The sequence below is a fragment of the Neovison vison genome, chromosome 2, assembly GCF_020171115.1.
Source record: "Neovison vison isolate M4711 chromosome 2, ASM_NN_V1, whole genome shotgun sequence".
Taxonomy (NCBI): Eukaryota; Metazoa; Chordata; class Mammalia; order Carnivora; family Mustelidae; genus Neogale; species Neogale vison.
The window spans coordinates 24503905-24520263 of record NC_058092.1 but is presented as its reverse complement, the minus strand read 5'-3'; the positions used below and the strand labels follow the sequence as shown (position 1 = coordinate 24520263).

General features: G+C 39.2%; 1 protein-coding gene across 5 annotated transcripts in view; it reads right to left on the bottom strand.

Annotated features, from left to right (window-relative positions):
- Window positions 1–16359, bottom strand: part of ZBTB8A (zinc finger and BTB domain containing 8A) — a 65173-nt gene that overhangs the window by 36211 nt on the left and 12603 nt on the right. The gene's annotated exons all lie outside the window — the stretch shown is intronic.

The window sequence follows — 16359 nt, the reverse complement described above, 5'->3', positions numbered from 1 at the left end:
GGTCTTTGAGTACTTGTGAGATAACTTGATTCCACTTGAAGTGGAGTTGCTGAGTGGGTACAGAGTACCTTCCCAAAACATTATATCAGTTTATATCCTCACCAATACCATTTGACAGTGTCTTTTCCTCCAACGCTTACATTAACTCCCAATGGTATCTCTTTAAAGTGCTTTCCCATCTACCTTTAGGGAAAAATACCAGGAAAGTATCAATATTATTATTTAATACTGTCCTGGATGAAATTTGAGTTTCTATAATGTGTGACCAAGAGTCATTTATTTCTAATTTGTGCCAAATGGGGCGCCTGGGTGGCTCAGGGATTAAGCGTCTGCCTTCCGCTCTGGTCATGATCCAGGGTCCTGGGATTGAATTAGGCAAGATGATTAAGTATAAAATACAAATATTGGAAACGATGAAACTGTTACTGCTATTGGCTATAGGTGATATTATGTATCTTTAAAATGCAAAAGTAGGGGCACCTGGGTGATCAATCAGTTGGGTGTCTGACTTGATCACAGCTCAGGTCTTGATCTCAGGGTCTTGAGTTCAAGCCCCACATTGGGCTCCACACTGGGCATGGAGCCTACTTTAAAAAAAAATGCAAAAATCAAATTAGAAAACTATTTTCCAAAGTAAAATTCTTGGGCTTTTGCTATGCTGGAATAACTGGTACTAGACTTGGCATTCTGCTATAAACAATTTGAAAACTGAATAAAATACATGAAAAAACTGTTTTTAGACAATAAAAAAACAGAAAGAGTAGGGTGATGATCTCTGAGAATCAAAGGAGGTTAGTCAATCACTTTGGCTTTCTAGATTGTGATACTGGAAGGTGAAATCAAAAGGGACTGAACATGGGCGTCAGGCTGGCTCAGTCCATGGAGAATGTGACTCTTAATCTCAGGGTTGTGAGTTCAAGCTCCATGTTCGGTGTGGAGCCTATTAAAAAAAAAAGCGGAAGTGGGGAACAGGGGCTGAGTTCACCATGGCTGAGGTACCTGGAAGTTGTAGGGTAAAGTACTAGATGAGACAACTATACAGGCAGTGGGGTCAATCAATCTGTAGAGGAGTATTCTAAGTCTGTCCTAAACACTAATCTGTAGGTATAGTGTGAAATTCCGAGTCTGAGTAAACAGAAGTGTAAGCATTAGAATTCCCAGAGCTTACAGAGAGTTAAGAGACAATTAAGTTTTGACCAGTCAGAGTGAGAATTCTTCACTGAACACCTAAGGCATTAAATAGAGAAACTAAAACAGTAACACTTAAGTAGAAGGACTAACTAACTCAACACTAAAGATCATTCTAGAACTGTCCCCCAAACTAAAAACAGGCCGTAAATCATTAAGCTGATCCCTTAGCAACTTAACTAGCAAGTGAAGCAAAAATTCAAGGTCTTTAAAGGCATGAAATTGGGGTGCCTGGGTGGCTCAGGCATTAAGCGTCTGCCTTCTGCTCAGGTCATGATCCAGGGTCCTGGGATTGAGCTCCGTATCAGGCTCCCTGCTCAGCGGGAAGCCTGCTTCTCCCTCTCCCTCTGCCCCTGCTTGTGTTCCCTCTCTCACTGTCTCTCTCTGTTAAATAAATAAATAGATAAAATCTTTAAAATTAAAATAAAATAAAGGCACAAAATTCAGACACTCAAAAACACATGTTTACCTTGCCCATCATCCCATCAAAAAGTACTAGACACGTGAAAAATAAAAGTCATGCTAGAATCAGAAGAAAAATTAGTCAATAGATCCAGAAATGAATGCTAGACCAAACAAAGACGTAAAAACAGTTATTATACATACATTCAAAATTTAAAGAAAAACATGAAGAATATAGAGAAAGAGAAGATATTAAAAACAAATAAAATTCCTAGAAACAAAAATACAACAGTGGAAATTTAAAATTCACTAGATGGGCTTAATAACAGCAGGTTATGAACTACAGAAGAATAATCCATGCATGCGAAGATATAGTGCTGGATTATTTCATGTAAAACAAAAAAGAATGATTTAAAAAATGAACAGAGCCTTAGTGACATGTAGGACGATATTAAATGTTCTAATATGTTTGTAATTGAGGTTCTGGAAAAGACAGAAGCAGAAAAAGCACTTGAAGAAAAGATGAGACACAGAACTACATTATACATCAGAGGTTTGCAAACTTTTGCTGTAAAAGGCAAGATAGTAAATATTTTAGGTTTTACAGGCTAATGGTCTCATTGCAACAACTCAACTCTGCCACTGTAGCACAAAATATACCATAAACAACACGTAAATGAATGGCTGAGATTTTACTTATGAAAGCAGGCAGGGATCCAGACTTGACCTGAAGACTGTTGTTTGCCCGTTCCTGCTATACAAGAACTGGTGTGATATGTGATGAGTGATAAATGTACACTGTGATGAGGGAAATGCATGTTGTAACCCCTAGAGCAACAATTAAACGTAAAAAAAAAGAGTTTAAGCTAATAAGCCAACAGTGGAGATAAAGTGGAGAATATAAAAATCACTCAACAGTCTTTTTTGAGGCAGGATAAGGAAAAGGCAGGAAAAGAGTGGGAAAGTAAAAAAAAGAGATGACATTTAAAAAAAAAACCCAGGAAGATGGTACATATAAATCCAACTATATTGATAATTATATTAAATGCAAATATGCACAATTCCACCTAAAAAGATTATCAGACTGGATGAAAAATGACCAAATATATGCTCTACAAGAAATCCGCTTTAAATACAAAGATACAGATATTAAGAGTAAATAAACGTAAAAAGGATACCATGAAAACACTACTTGTAAGAGAGATGGATGGCAGATGGCCAACAGACACATGAAAAAGTGTTCCACATCACTCAGCATCAGGGAAATACAAATCAAAACCACAATGAGGTATCACCTCACACCAGTCAGAATGGCTAAAATTAACAAGTCAGGAAATGACAGATGCTGGCAAGGATGTGGAGAAAGGGGAACCTTCCTACACTGTTGGTGGAAATGCAAGCTGGTGCAACCACTATGGAAAACAGCTTGGAGGTTCCTCAAAATGTTGAAAATAGAACTACCCTACAACCCAGCAATTGCACTACTGGGTATTTACCCTAAAGATACAAATGTAGTGATCCAAAGGGGCATGTGCACCCGAATGTTTATAGCAGCAATGTCTACAATAGTCAAACTATGGAAAAAACCTAGATGTCCATCAACAGATGAATGGATAAAGAAGATGTGGTATATATACACAATCGAATACTATGCAGCCATCAAAAGAAATGAAATCTTGCCATTTGCGACGACGTGGATGGAACTAGAGGGTATCATGCTTAGCAAAATAAGTCAATCGGAGAAAGACAACTATCATTTGATCTCCCTGATATGAGGAAGTAGAGATGCAACATGGGGGGTTAAGGGGGTAGGAGAAGAATGAATGAAACAAGATGGGATTGGGAGGGAGACAAACCATAAGTGACTCTTAATCTCACAAAACAAACTGAGGGTTGCTGGGTGGAGGGGGTTTGGGAGAGGGGGGTGGGGTTATGGACATTGGGGAGGGTATGTGCTATGGTGAGTGCTGTGAAGTGTGTAAACCTGGCGATTCACAGACCTGTACCCCTGGGGATAAAAATACATTATATGTTTATAAAAAATAAAAATTTAAAAATTAAAAAAAAGAGAGAGATGGATGGTTATATTAATATCAAAGTAGGCTCAAGCCAATACCAGAGCTAAAAAGATTTTATAGTTCTGAAAGTATTAATTCACTGAGAAAATAGAACCAAAATATCTATGTATCTAATAATAGAGGTTCAAAATACAAAAAACAAAAACTGGCAGAAGTGAAGAGAAATACAATAAATTTATATTTATTGTTGTATATTTCAACACTCCTCAGTAATTGATAGAGGGAATAGATGGAAAAATCGATGTGTATAAAACACTTGACAAACACTATCAACCAGCTTGACCAAATTGATGTTTATAGAACACTTTGCACAACAGCAGCAAGATATACATTCTTTTTAAGTGTATTTCAAACATTTACCAAGATAGACTATAGGCTGGCCATAAAACAACTTTTAATATATTTAAAGGATTGCAGTCACATAAAGTATATTCTCTGACCATATGGAATTAAATTAGATATCAATAGAAAATGGAAATCCCCCAAAATTTGGAAACTGAAGATTAAACTTCTAAATAACCTATGTATAAAAGAAATCACAAGCAATATTAGAAAGTGTTTTGAACTGCATGAAACAATATATCAAAATTTGTTGTTTTCAGTTAAAGCAGTGTTTAGGGGGAAATGTATAGTTTCAAATGCTTATATTAAAAAAGAAAAAAGGGGATGCCTGAGTGGCTCAGTTGGTTCAGTGTCTGCCTTTGGCTCAGGTCATGATCCCTGGGTCCTGGAATCAAGTCCTGCATCAGGCTCCCTGCTTGGTGTGGAGTCTGCTTCTCCCTCTCCCTCTACCACCCACTGCCCCTGCTTGTGCGTGCATGGTGTCTCTCTCTGTCAAATAAATGAATAAAATATTTTAAAATAAATAAATAAATAAAATTTTAAAAAAGAGAAAAGAAAAAAGTTCTAAAACTCGGGACGCCTGGGTGGCTCAGTTGGTTGGACGACTGCCTTCGGCTCAGGGCGTGATCCTGGAGTCCCGGGATCGAGTCCCACATCAGGCTCCCAGCTCCATGGGGAGTCTGCTTCTCTCTCTGACCTTCTCCTCGCTCATGCTCTCTCTCACTGTCTCTCTCTCTCAAATAAATAAATAAAATCTTTAAAAAAAAAAAAGTTCTAAAACTCAGTGAGTTAAATTTCTACATAAGAGGCTAGAAAATGGAGATCAAATATACCCAACATAAAAAAATATATATATATAACCAACATAAGGAAAAGGAAGAAAATAAATAAAGACAAGATCAGAAATAAATGAAATAGAAACTGAGCAAATGAGAGAAGAAAATCAATGAAACCAAAAGCTAGTTCTCTATAACAATGAACTGATCAATAGCAATAAAACTGATACAAATATCAGTGAAATTTATCAGCCTCTAGCTTGGCCAATTAACAAAAAAAAAAAAAAAGAGAGAGAGAGAGAAATGCAAAATTACCAATATCAGGAATAAAAGAGGGAAACATCATTACAGATCCTACAGACATTAAAAAAATCCCAAAATATTATGAACAACTCTTCATCAGTAATTCAACAATTCAGACAAAATGACCTCTTTTAAAAAAGATTTTATTTACCTATTTGACCGAGAGAGACACAGAGAGAATGGGAACACAAGCAGGGGGAGTGGGAGAGGGAGAAGCAGGCTCCACACTGAACAGGGAGCCCAACATGGGGCTTGATCCCAGGACACTGGGACCATGATGTTTAGGCAGATGCTTAATAACTGAGCCACCCAGGCACCCCAACATTTTTTTTTGAGAGAGGGAAGGGAGGACTGAGAAGGGGAGAGAGAGAGAGAGAGAATCTTAAGCAGGTTATACCCAGCACAGAGCCCGACGTAGGACTCAAGTCTCACAACCCCGAGAACATGACTGAGCCAAAATCAAGTAGAACACTTAACTGACTGAGCCACCCAGGGACCCTGAAATGAACACATTTCTTAAGAGATATAAATGGTCAAAACTGATACAAGAAAAAATTAAAAGTCTGAACAGCCATATATCAATTAAAGAAACTGAACATATAATAATAAAGAAATTGAAAATATAATTTTAAAATCTGCCCACAAGGGATGCCTTTGGCTCAGGTCATGATCCCAGCATCCTGGGATCGAGTCCCACATCAGGCTCCTTGCTTGGCGGGGAGCCTGCTTCTCCCTCTGCCTCTGACTACCACTTTGTCTGCCTGTGCTCGTGTGCTCTCTCTCTCTCTAACAAATAAATAAATAAAATTAAAAAAAAAAAATCTGCCCACAAAAAAGACTCCAGGCCCAAGTGGCTTCAATGTTAAGTTATATTAGATATTTAAGGAAGACATAATACACATCCCATACAAACACTCAAGAAACAGGGAAGGAGGAAAACTTCCCAGCTCTTTTTATGAGGCCAGTATACTTGTACCTAAACCAAAGACACTCCAAGAAAAGAAAACTACAAAATAATATCCTTTGTAAACACAGACACAAAAAATGTATAATATTATATTAGTAAATCAAATATATAAAAAGGCAACAACAACTAAGTTTAATTCCAGGACGGCAAGATAGTTTAATCGCTGAAAATCAATCTGCGCAATTCACCATGTTAACAATGTTAATAGAATAAATAAGAAAAAAAAAAGATTATCAACAGATGCAGAGGAGTGCCTGGGTGAGTCAGTTGGTTAAGTGTCTGCCTTTAAGCTCAGGTCATGATCTCAGGGTCCTGGGATCAAGGCTCACAACAGACTCCCTGCTCACTGAGGGGTCTGCTTCTCCCTTGCCCTCTGCTCCTTCCCCGCCTATGCACGTGCATGCACTCTCTCTTTCAAATGAATAAATAAAAATCCTTTAAAAAAATCAATAGATGCTGAAAAAGTATTTGAAAAATTAAACTTGGGTTCATTAAAAACATACGCATTCATGATAAAAACTCTAGCAAAATAGGAGTAGAAGGGAACTGGTAAAGAGTACAAAAAGCAAAAGACTGAATGCTTTCCCCTCCAAGATAGGGAACAGGGCAAAGATCTGTGCTCTCACCACTTGTATTCAACATTGACCTGGGTCTTGGTCAATGTATAAAGAAATGAAAAATAAATAAAAGCGAGTGAAAAGGAAGAAAAAAAGTCTGTCACTGTTTACGCACTGTACAAATAAGTAAATCCCAAGAGAAATCATATACATAAAAAATCCCCAGAGATCTACAGAGACTCTCCTAGAACTAATAACTGAATTTAACAAGGTCACAAGATATAGGGTCAACATATAAAAATTAATTCTACTTGTGTCAATTAATAGTGTATAATTAGAAAATGAAATAAAAAAACAACACATTCATAAAAACATTAAGAAACATGAAACACTGGGTGCCTGGGTGGCTCCATTGTTAAGCAGCTGCCTTAGGTTCAGGTCATGATCCCAGGGTCCTGTGATCGAGGCCCACATCTGGCTTCCTGCTCAGCGGGATGCCTGCTTCTCCCTCTCCCACTCCCCCTGCTTGTTTTCCCTCTCCCTCTGTCAAATGAATAAATAAAATCTTTAAAAAAAAAACTTAAATAAAATGAAACACTAAGGGATCGAATTACTAAAATATATTCAAACTCTGTATACTGAAAACCACAAAATGGCTGAGAGAAATGTCAAAGATCCAAATAAATGGAGAGACAGGCCATATACATGAATCAGAAGACCAAACAGTTAATATGTCAATTCTATTCAGATTAACCGATGAAATCCCATGAAATCTCAATCAAAATCCAAAAAGCTTCTTTTTGTAGAAATTACCAAGCTGATTCTAAAATTTATAGGATATGAAGTGGACCTAGAATAGTCAAAACAATGTTCAAAAGAGTAAAAAGGGACCTGTCTTGTAAGGTTTTAAGATTTAATATAACTACAGTGACCAAGACAGTACAGTATTTTTTAAAAGATTATTTATTTATTTATTTTAGAGATGGGGGAGGGAAGGAGCAGAGGGAGAGGGACAAGCAGATTCCATGCTGAGTGCAGAGCCCTATTTGGGGCTCGATCCTACAACCTTGAGATCATGACCTGAGCTGAAATCAAGAGTAGGATGCTCAACCAACTGAGCCACTCAGGCTCCCTGACCAGTGCAGTATTAATATTAGGATAGACACATAGATCAATGGAATAGAAGAGTCCAGAAATATACACACATGGGAATGCAAGCTGGTGCAGTCACTCTGGAAAACAGTATGGAGTTTCCTCAAGAAGTTAAAAATAGAGCTACACTATGACTCGGCAATTGCACTCCTGGGTATTTACCCCTAAGATACAAACACAGTGACCCAAAGGGGCAAGTGAACTCCAATGTTTATAGCAGCAACGTCCACAACAGCCAAACTACAGAAAGGGCCTAGATGTCCATCAAAAGATGAATGGATAAAGAAGACGTGGTGTATATAGATACAGTGGAATACTATGCAGCCATCAAAAAGCACAAAATCTTGCCATTTGCAGCAACAGGGGTGGAAGTAGAGGGTATTATGCTAAGCGAAGTAAGTCAATCAGAGAAAGACAATTATCATAGGCTCTCACTGATATGTAGAATCTGAGACACAAGGCAGAGGATCATGGGGGAAGAGAGGGAAAAATGAAATAAGACGAAACTAGAGAGGGAGACAAACCATAAGAGACTCCAAATCTCAGGAAACAAACTGAGGGCTGCTGCAGTGGAGGGGGTAGGGGGGATGGGGTGGGTGGGTAATGGGCACTGGGGAGGGTATGTGTTGTGATGAAAACTGTGAATTGTATAAGACTGATGAATCACAGACCTGTACTCCTGAAACACGTAATATATGTTAATTTTTAAAAAGCAAGAAAAAAAAACCCTAGGAATAAACACACAAATATATTATCAATTTTATCAAATTTTTAAAAAGGTGCCATAATAACTCAACATGGGCATACTAATATTTTCAAACAAATGGTGCCAGAACAACTGGGTATCCATTATGGGGAAAAAAATGATACTTGACCCTTACTTTACACTGCAGACAAATTTTAAACTCAAAATGGATCACAAAACTAAATGTAAAAGTTAAATTTCTAGAAGAAAACATAGGAGAAAATCTTTAAGACATTGGGGTGGGCAAAGATTTCTTTCTTTCTTTTTTTTCTTTTTTTTGAGAGAGAGAGGGAATGTGTGAGCAGGGGGAGGGGCAGTGGGAGAGGGAGAGAGAGTCTCAAGCAGGATCCACCCTCAGTGCAGAGCCTGACGTGGGGATCAATCCCACGACCCTGAGATCATGACCTAAGCCAAAATCAAGAGTTGGTTGCATAACCAACTGAACCACCCAGGTACCCCTCATTTTTAAAAAGATTTATTTATTTATTTGAGAGAGAAAGAAAAAAAAATCTTTTTAAAAGATTTATTTATTTATTTATTTGAGGTGGTCAGGGACAAAGGGAGAGATAGAGAGACAGTCCCAAAGAGATTCCACACTCAGCGCAGAACCTGAGGCAGGGCTCAATCTCATGACCTTGAGATCACATCCTGAGCTGAACCAAGAGTCTGAAGCTTAAAAGACTGCACCACACAGACACCCATCTTTTTTTATTAAGTTTATATATTTTAGTAATCTTTACATCCAACGTGGGGCTTCAAACCATGACCCCAAGATCAAGAGAGACACACTCTTCCAACTAAGCCAGAGAGGCACCCCTAGACAAAGATTTCTTAGCACACAGGAAGCATGGGCCATAAAGAAAAATTTGTCAAATTTTGCACTTTGAATGATACTATTAAGGAAATGAGAAGCCAAGCCATGAATTAGAATATAGTGTTTGCAATACATGTTTCTGACAAAAAACTTCTATTTAGAATACGTAGACATCAAACCATTCAACAATAGGGCAAACTATATGACATTGGCGAATAATTTGAACAGCTGGTTCCTAAAAGATATACAAATTAACACATGAAAAGATGCTTAACATCTTTTTTTTTTTTTTTTTTTGAGGGGTGGGGCTTGCATGGGCACAAGCACAGGCCCAAGCATGGAGAGGAGGGGCAGAGAAAGAATCTTAAGCAGGCTTCATGCCCAGGGCAGAGCTTGACCAGAGGCTTAACTGTATGACCCTGAGATCACGACCTGAGCCCAAATCAAGTCCCACGCTTAACCAACTTTGCCACCCAGGTGTCCCTAATAGCATTCTTCATACACTTCATACAGAAGATGAAAATTAAAACCACAATTAAATGTCATTACACACAGGGGCACCTGGGAGGCTCAGCTGGTTAAGCCTCTGATCCTGATTTCAGTTCAGGTCATGATCTCAGGGTTGTGGTACTGAGTCCTGCCTTGGGTTCTACTCTCTCTCTCAAATAAATACATAAATAAAATCTTTTTTTTTTTTTAAGCCATTACACATATACTATAATGGCTAAAACTATAAAGATGGACAGGATCAAGTGCTGACAAGAATGTAGAGAAACCGCTTCTCACCACGGTTAGTGGGAATATGAAATGAGACAATCTGGAAAACTGTTGAGCAGTTCTAATAAAGTTATCCTGCTTTTGAACCAACGATTTCATTCTTAAGTATTTACCCAAGAGAAACGAACACATATGCCCACAAAGAGACCTGCACAAGAATTTTCACAGCAGCTTCGTTCACACTAGCCCCAAATTGGAAAGAAAATGTCCATCAGCTGGTGAATAGCTACATGGAGGTACATCCCTACCATGGAACAGTACTGAGCGATACAAAGGAACAAACCTCGGATACACACAATGACCTGACCGAATCTCCAAAGTGTCAGCCTCAACAAAAGAAGCCAGGCACAAAGGACTACATACTGGGAGATCCCCATTATAAGAAATTCTAGAACAGGCGAGACTAATCCAGAGTGACAAAAGTAGGAGATTAATAGTTGCCTGGGGTTGCGAATGAGACGGATAGGAGGTTTTAACTACAAAAAGGCATAAGGGGGGAAAAAAAGACAGGAGGGAAATTTTGGGGGATGGAAATGTTCTATATCTTACTTATGGTGACTGTTACACACGAATATATGTCAAAACCCATTGAATTGTACACTTCAAATGGGTGCGTTTTATCGTATGTAAATTATACCTTAATAAGCTGAATTAAGTAAAAACTCTCAGAAACAAAAGAATCTGGTAAGACAGCCACTTATAAAATTAATACGCAAAAATAAATAGGTAGGTAGCAGATACAACGGAAAATCCCTTTCACAAAAATAGTTGAAATGAAATATTTTAATAAGCACAGGAAGTAGACAACAAAAATGGCAAGACCCTACTGAGGATCATAAAAGAACACCTGAGTAGACAGACCTCCTGTATTAACTTCCTGGCTGGTCCCTGCTTTTTCCAGAGAGATCTACTCAAACCTAAGTCAGAGCATGGCATTCCTCTCTTCAAAACCACCACTTGGAAAGGAATCCGAAATCTTAACCCTGGTCCAGAAAGGTTGGAATATCTCCCTTCCTCCCACTAGATACAAGTCTTCGCTTCAGGGTCACGTTCTCAGAGTTATCTTGACAAGCCCATCTGCTGCGGGGAGGAGCGTCCCTATATCACTACAGCTCACTGGCTAGTGTCAGAGAAACTATGTCCTACGAGGCATGGTTTCAAAACTGGGGGAAAGGATTCAAAGGAGATATGAGATTTGTCTTCCAAGACTGAAGGGCAGTTATGAAGAAGAAGCAGAATTCTTCTTTCAGTTGCTCCAATAGACAAGTCGTCTGGACACGATCACTAGAGCTTGTAAGCCCCCAGAGAGCAAGGACTCTGGTTTGCTCACCTCCAAGGCCCTAGCACAGAGCAGAATGTCTGGCACACAGCGCTCAATCAGTGTTTACTGAATGGACGTTCAGAGTGGTTCCAAAAAGCAAAGCGGACCAACGGATGGGACTTCAGAAGCCAGACTAGTCTAAAGAACATTTTTTTAAAAAGATTTTATTTATTTATTTGACAGAGAGAGATCACATGCAGGCAGAGAGGCAGGCCCAGAGAGGGGGAAGCAGGCTCCCTGCCAAGCAGAGAGCCCGATGCAGGGCTCGATCTCAGGACCCTGAGATCACGACCTGAGCCGAAGGCAGAAGGCAGAGGCTTTAACCCACTGAGCCACCCAGGCGCCCCAAGAACAGCTTTTTAACAATGAGAACTTAATGGAATTTTTTGAGCTCAGGTGTCCCCATCTAGTGCTTTCATACCTCCATGCAGGAAAACTGAGGTTTGCTAAGTATTAAGTCAGCAGTTATCATTCTGCTTGTCTCAATCCATTAGCGGGTCACAACTAGGCTTTAAAGAACACAAAATGGAATTTAAAATAATAGAGCTTCCTGCAAGGAGTAAGAATTCTTTTATGAATTTTTTCCTTCAGATACATTAACATGCAGAATCACAAATACGTGTGTACTGGGTCATGATGTAAAATACATTTCTTACTGCGGTCTTTGGTAAAACAAATTGAGAAGTACTGGGTTCAGCTGTTCAACAGAATTTGCCCCCTCGCAGGGGAATGAGTCCTCTATCTCTGTTGTATTGGAGACGGAATTTTACTGATTTAGGATGAAGGCACTTGGGGAGAGGTAGGACTGCATGATTTCAGGAATTTTATATTTTTTTCTTTATATTCATCCTTTTTCAAGGTGATTACCTATCTTTTCAAAAGCAATCTCAAGTAGTTTTAAATAAAATACATATACAATGTGTTTAAAAATAGAAATTAGAAATTTAAAATGGAGGTGAGATATTTCTGTACTTTTGCATTTAACACCATTTGTCCTGGAACCCAAGCCAAAATCATAAAAACAGGGAAACAAATAATTTCTATAGTGCTCACATCATTTCCCCAGTAAAAATGAGCATTTTTCTGGCTTGTAGGAGGAATCTGTCATATGAATCCTTATACGAGGATGCTAAATGTCATTAGAGAGAATATGTGAACTAATACAATGAACTTCCTAACGGGTCTCCTTGCCTTTTGTCTTTCTCCCTTCAGTCCACCCTGAAGTATGTTACTGTCCTGGATTCTGCTGCTTAAAAATTTTTAATGGCTTCTTCCTGCCTACTGGATAAAGTCCTTGTTTGTATGAATGGATTTTTTAAAATTTATTTGACAGACAGAGATCACAAGTAGGCAGAGAGGCAGGTAGAAAGAGGGGGGAAGCAGGCTCCCCGCAGAGCAAAGGGCCCGATGTGGGGCTCGATCCCACGGCCCTGAGATCATGACCTGAGCCGAAGGCAGAGGCTTTAATTCACTGAGTCACCCAGGCGCCCCTGTAATGAATGGATTTAATACTCTCTGGGACCCTGCTTCTGCCAATCTCTCCTCGCTCATCTCCTACCACCTATCTTGCCTCCCGTCCTCAGGCTACATGGCAGTTCCCGGGCACACGGTACCCTTCATGCCGCCAACTTTTTTGTCCATATTGTTCGTATGCTACAGTAAAACCATCCCTCTCGATCCGAGACGCCCTTGCCCCTCCTTCAGAGTCAGCTCAAACAGCACCTCCCTTGGGAAGCTTTCCTTGACTTTCCTGGGCTGATGTTAACTCCGATTTCCTATATACTGTACCACACACATGTACATTGTGACAAGTGCTGGACTGCATCTGTCTATTGTAACGTATGTTTCCCTGTGACACTGGAACATCCATACAAGTAGAGACTACGTCTAGATGTATGCCTGGCTTTAGTTTAACGTTTGTTATGTCTGAGGCGCTCGATCAGTATCCTCACCGGTGTCCTTACTGAACTAACAAAGGTTCTTTCTTTTTTTTTTTTTAAAGATTCTATTTATTTATTTGACCGACAGAGATCACAAGTAGGCAGAAGAGGCAGGCAGAGGGAGAGGGAGAAGCAGGCTCACTGCTGAGCAGAGAGCCCGAAGCGGGGCTCAATCCCAGGGGTCATGACCACCCCGTCTGCCTCTCTGCCTACTTGTGATCTCTCTCTGTCAAATAAATAAATAAATAAATAAAACGAAGAAGAACAAAGAGAAGGAATTAGCACCAACATCTTTTAATTATACTTCCTCATTAATTAAAACCGTGATGCTGGTGATAAAGAAAAAGGCCAGTGGAGTATATTTGAAAATCCAGACATAAGCTCCAGTATCGGTGGGAATTTAATATATGATGAACTTGTGGTGAAAAAAATGAGCAGTTTAATAAGTGGCACTGAGGCAATTTTAGCTTTCCAGAAAAAAATAAATTAAGCTGGATTTACACTTCCCATCTCATACCAGGATAAATTCCATATGGATGGATCAAAGATTGGAAGTGTGAACAAAAAGCCATAGAAGTTCTAAGAGGAAATATGGGAGACGATAAACTCAGAGTGGGAAGGGCTTAGGACTCAAAATGCAGAAGCCATAAAATAAAAGGTTGATACACTTGATTACATAAAGATGAAATAAAATCCTGCATGGGAAAACATACCAGAAGCAAAGGCAAAAAACATATGACAACATGGCAAAAAAGTCTATCAGAGAAAAGGGTCACCTCCACTGAGCTTCTAAGAAACTGGCAAGTCAGAAAACAATAACCCTAAGACAAAATGAGACAAAGGACAGTTCCCAGGAAAAGAAACACAAATGTACCTTATAATATGGAAAGTATGATTAACCTTGATTATAAAAATATAAATGCACATTAAAACCACACTGATGGATCATTTTCCCCTCTCAAGGCAGCAAAAAATCCAAAAATATGATAATATTGATAAGAACATGGGAAAACAGGGGCACCTGGATGGCTCTGTTGGTTGGGCATCCAAATCGTGGTTTCCACTCAGGACACAGTCTCATGGGTCATGATATCATGGGTTGTGAGATCAAGCCCCGCATGGGACTTCACACTCAGTGTGGGGTCTGTTTTGTATTCTTTCTCTCCCTCTCCCTCTGCCCCTCACCCCCCCAACTCATGTGCTCTCTCTAAAATAAAAAAATAAATAAATAAAATCTTAAAAAAAAAAAAGAATGTGGGAAAACAGGTACCCTCAATCATTACTGGTAGGAATATAAATTGATACGACCCCATGGGGTCAAATTTGCAATAGCTCTCAAAATTACAAATGCATATATTTTCTGACCAAGTAATTTCACTTCTGGGAATTTATCCTACAGGTTCACTGGTACATGATCAGAATGACACATGTACATGGTTATTCACTGAAGAACTGTTTGTGATAGTGAATGGTCAGAAAAAAGTCCATGACTAGGGTATAGTTATATGGAAAGATGGCAATGATACATAGTTAAGTTTTTTAGAAAGCAAAGAATAGAGTATGTGTATATATACATATACGTATAGACATATATATGTATATGTATATATACACATACACATATTCTATATATATACATATATATGTGTTTGTGCATACACACACATATACACACACACACATATATCTCTGTGTGTGTATATTATGTATATGTATACACACATATGCAAGGGGGAAAAAAATCAGAAACTCTGAACCAGATTAACAAGAAACAGAACAGTGGTTGTGAGCTAGAAGTGAGAAGAGCTTCAGGAGGCAGGAGAAAAGAATGGGATGGGGGCTTTGCATGGTATACTTTTAAATATTTTGAGATCTGAATAATAAAAGTATATTCAAAAATAAAAATTTTTTAGAGTTTGTCAAACAAGTGGGTACAATATTAATGAGTCTCACAGTTAGCCAGATCGAGGCTGTAATTCAAGATTAAGACATGTTAGAAGCAGCCAGAATAATGATATTCTGTGTCTTTACTTAAGTCAAAATTCATGCGCTAAATGAACAAGTGACAAATTAACACTCCATCATGCAAAGTCAAGAGGCTATATTTCTTGGGGGAAAGAAAGACAAGGAACCCAGCCACTTGCAGGTAAATGAACAGCTACTCTATTTGCAACTGTCGGTCCGGTTAATGGCGTCAATGCCATGAGGAGAGCAGGAATGGGAAGGAAGGAAAAGATGCAAAATACCTGAATGGGAAAATAAATCCATGGGTCTTGATGGTTGATGGAAAAATTCTACTACATATGTTCAGAAAGCCTCACAGCAGTCACCCAGATACTCTGTAATTTATTTAATTTGCCAGATTGTACTAGAGGGTACCACAACCTGTCACTGGCTTGGAAGGCGAGAAGGCTATAAAGAGAACGCAGTGATTTGTAAAGCCTAGGTGTTTGGTGGTATCACTAACAGAAATTAGGAAGTCGGGAGGAAGGGCTGGTTTAGGGGGAAAGGAATGGCTTTGGTTTTAAGTTTGGTTTTAAGTACTTCGGTTTTGAGTGGGAAATCAGGTAGCAAGGGCCACTGGAAATGCTGATCCGAAGCTCAGGGGTAAGTTGGACCTGAAGACGGAGCAGTAGAAGATATTTGCCAAGACAGATGGAGGGGCTCACCGGAAGCAGAGGCAGAGATGAGAACCTAGTGACTGCCCTCGACTGTGGCGTGAGATGGGGACAAGGAGCCAGTTCTACAGAGACTTACGGGGAGAAACGTGAGAGCCTGGTGACCATTAGCCAAGGTGGGAAGTTTCAAGAAGCAGTGAAGGGATCAACTCAATGAGAAAAAGGGCCACAGACAATAATAAAAGCAGCAATATATATTGTCTTTAATCTTCACACATGGCAACCTATCAGGTAGGTGCCACTGTTGTCCCCACTGGACAGAGAAGGATATTAACCAAGACAGTGACTCCAAAGCCGCAGGACCTAACTGCTAAGCCGT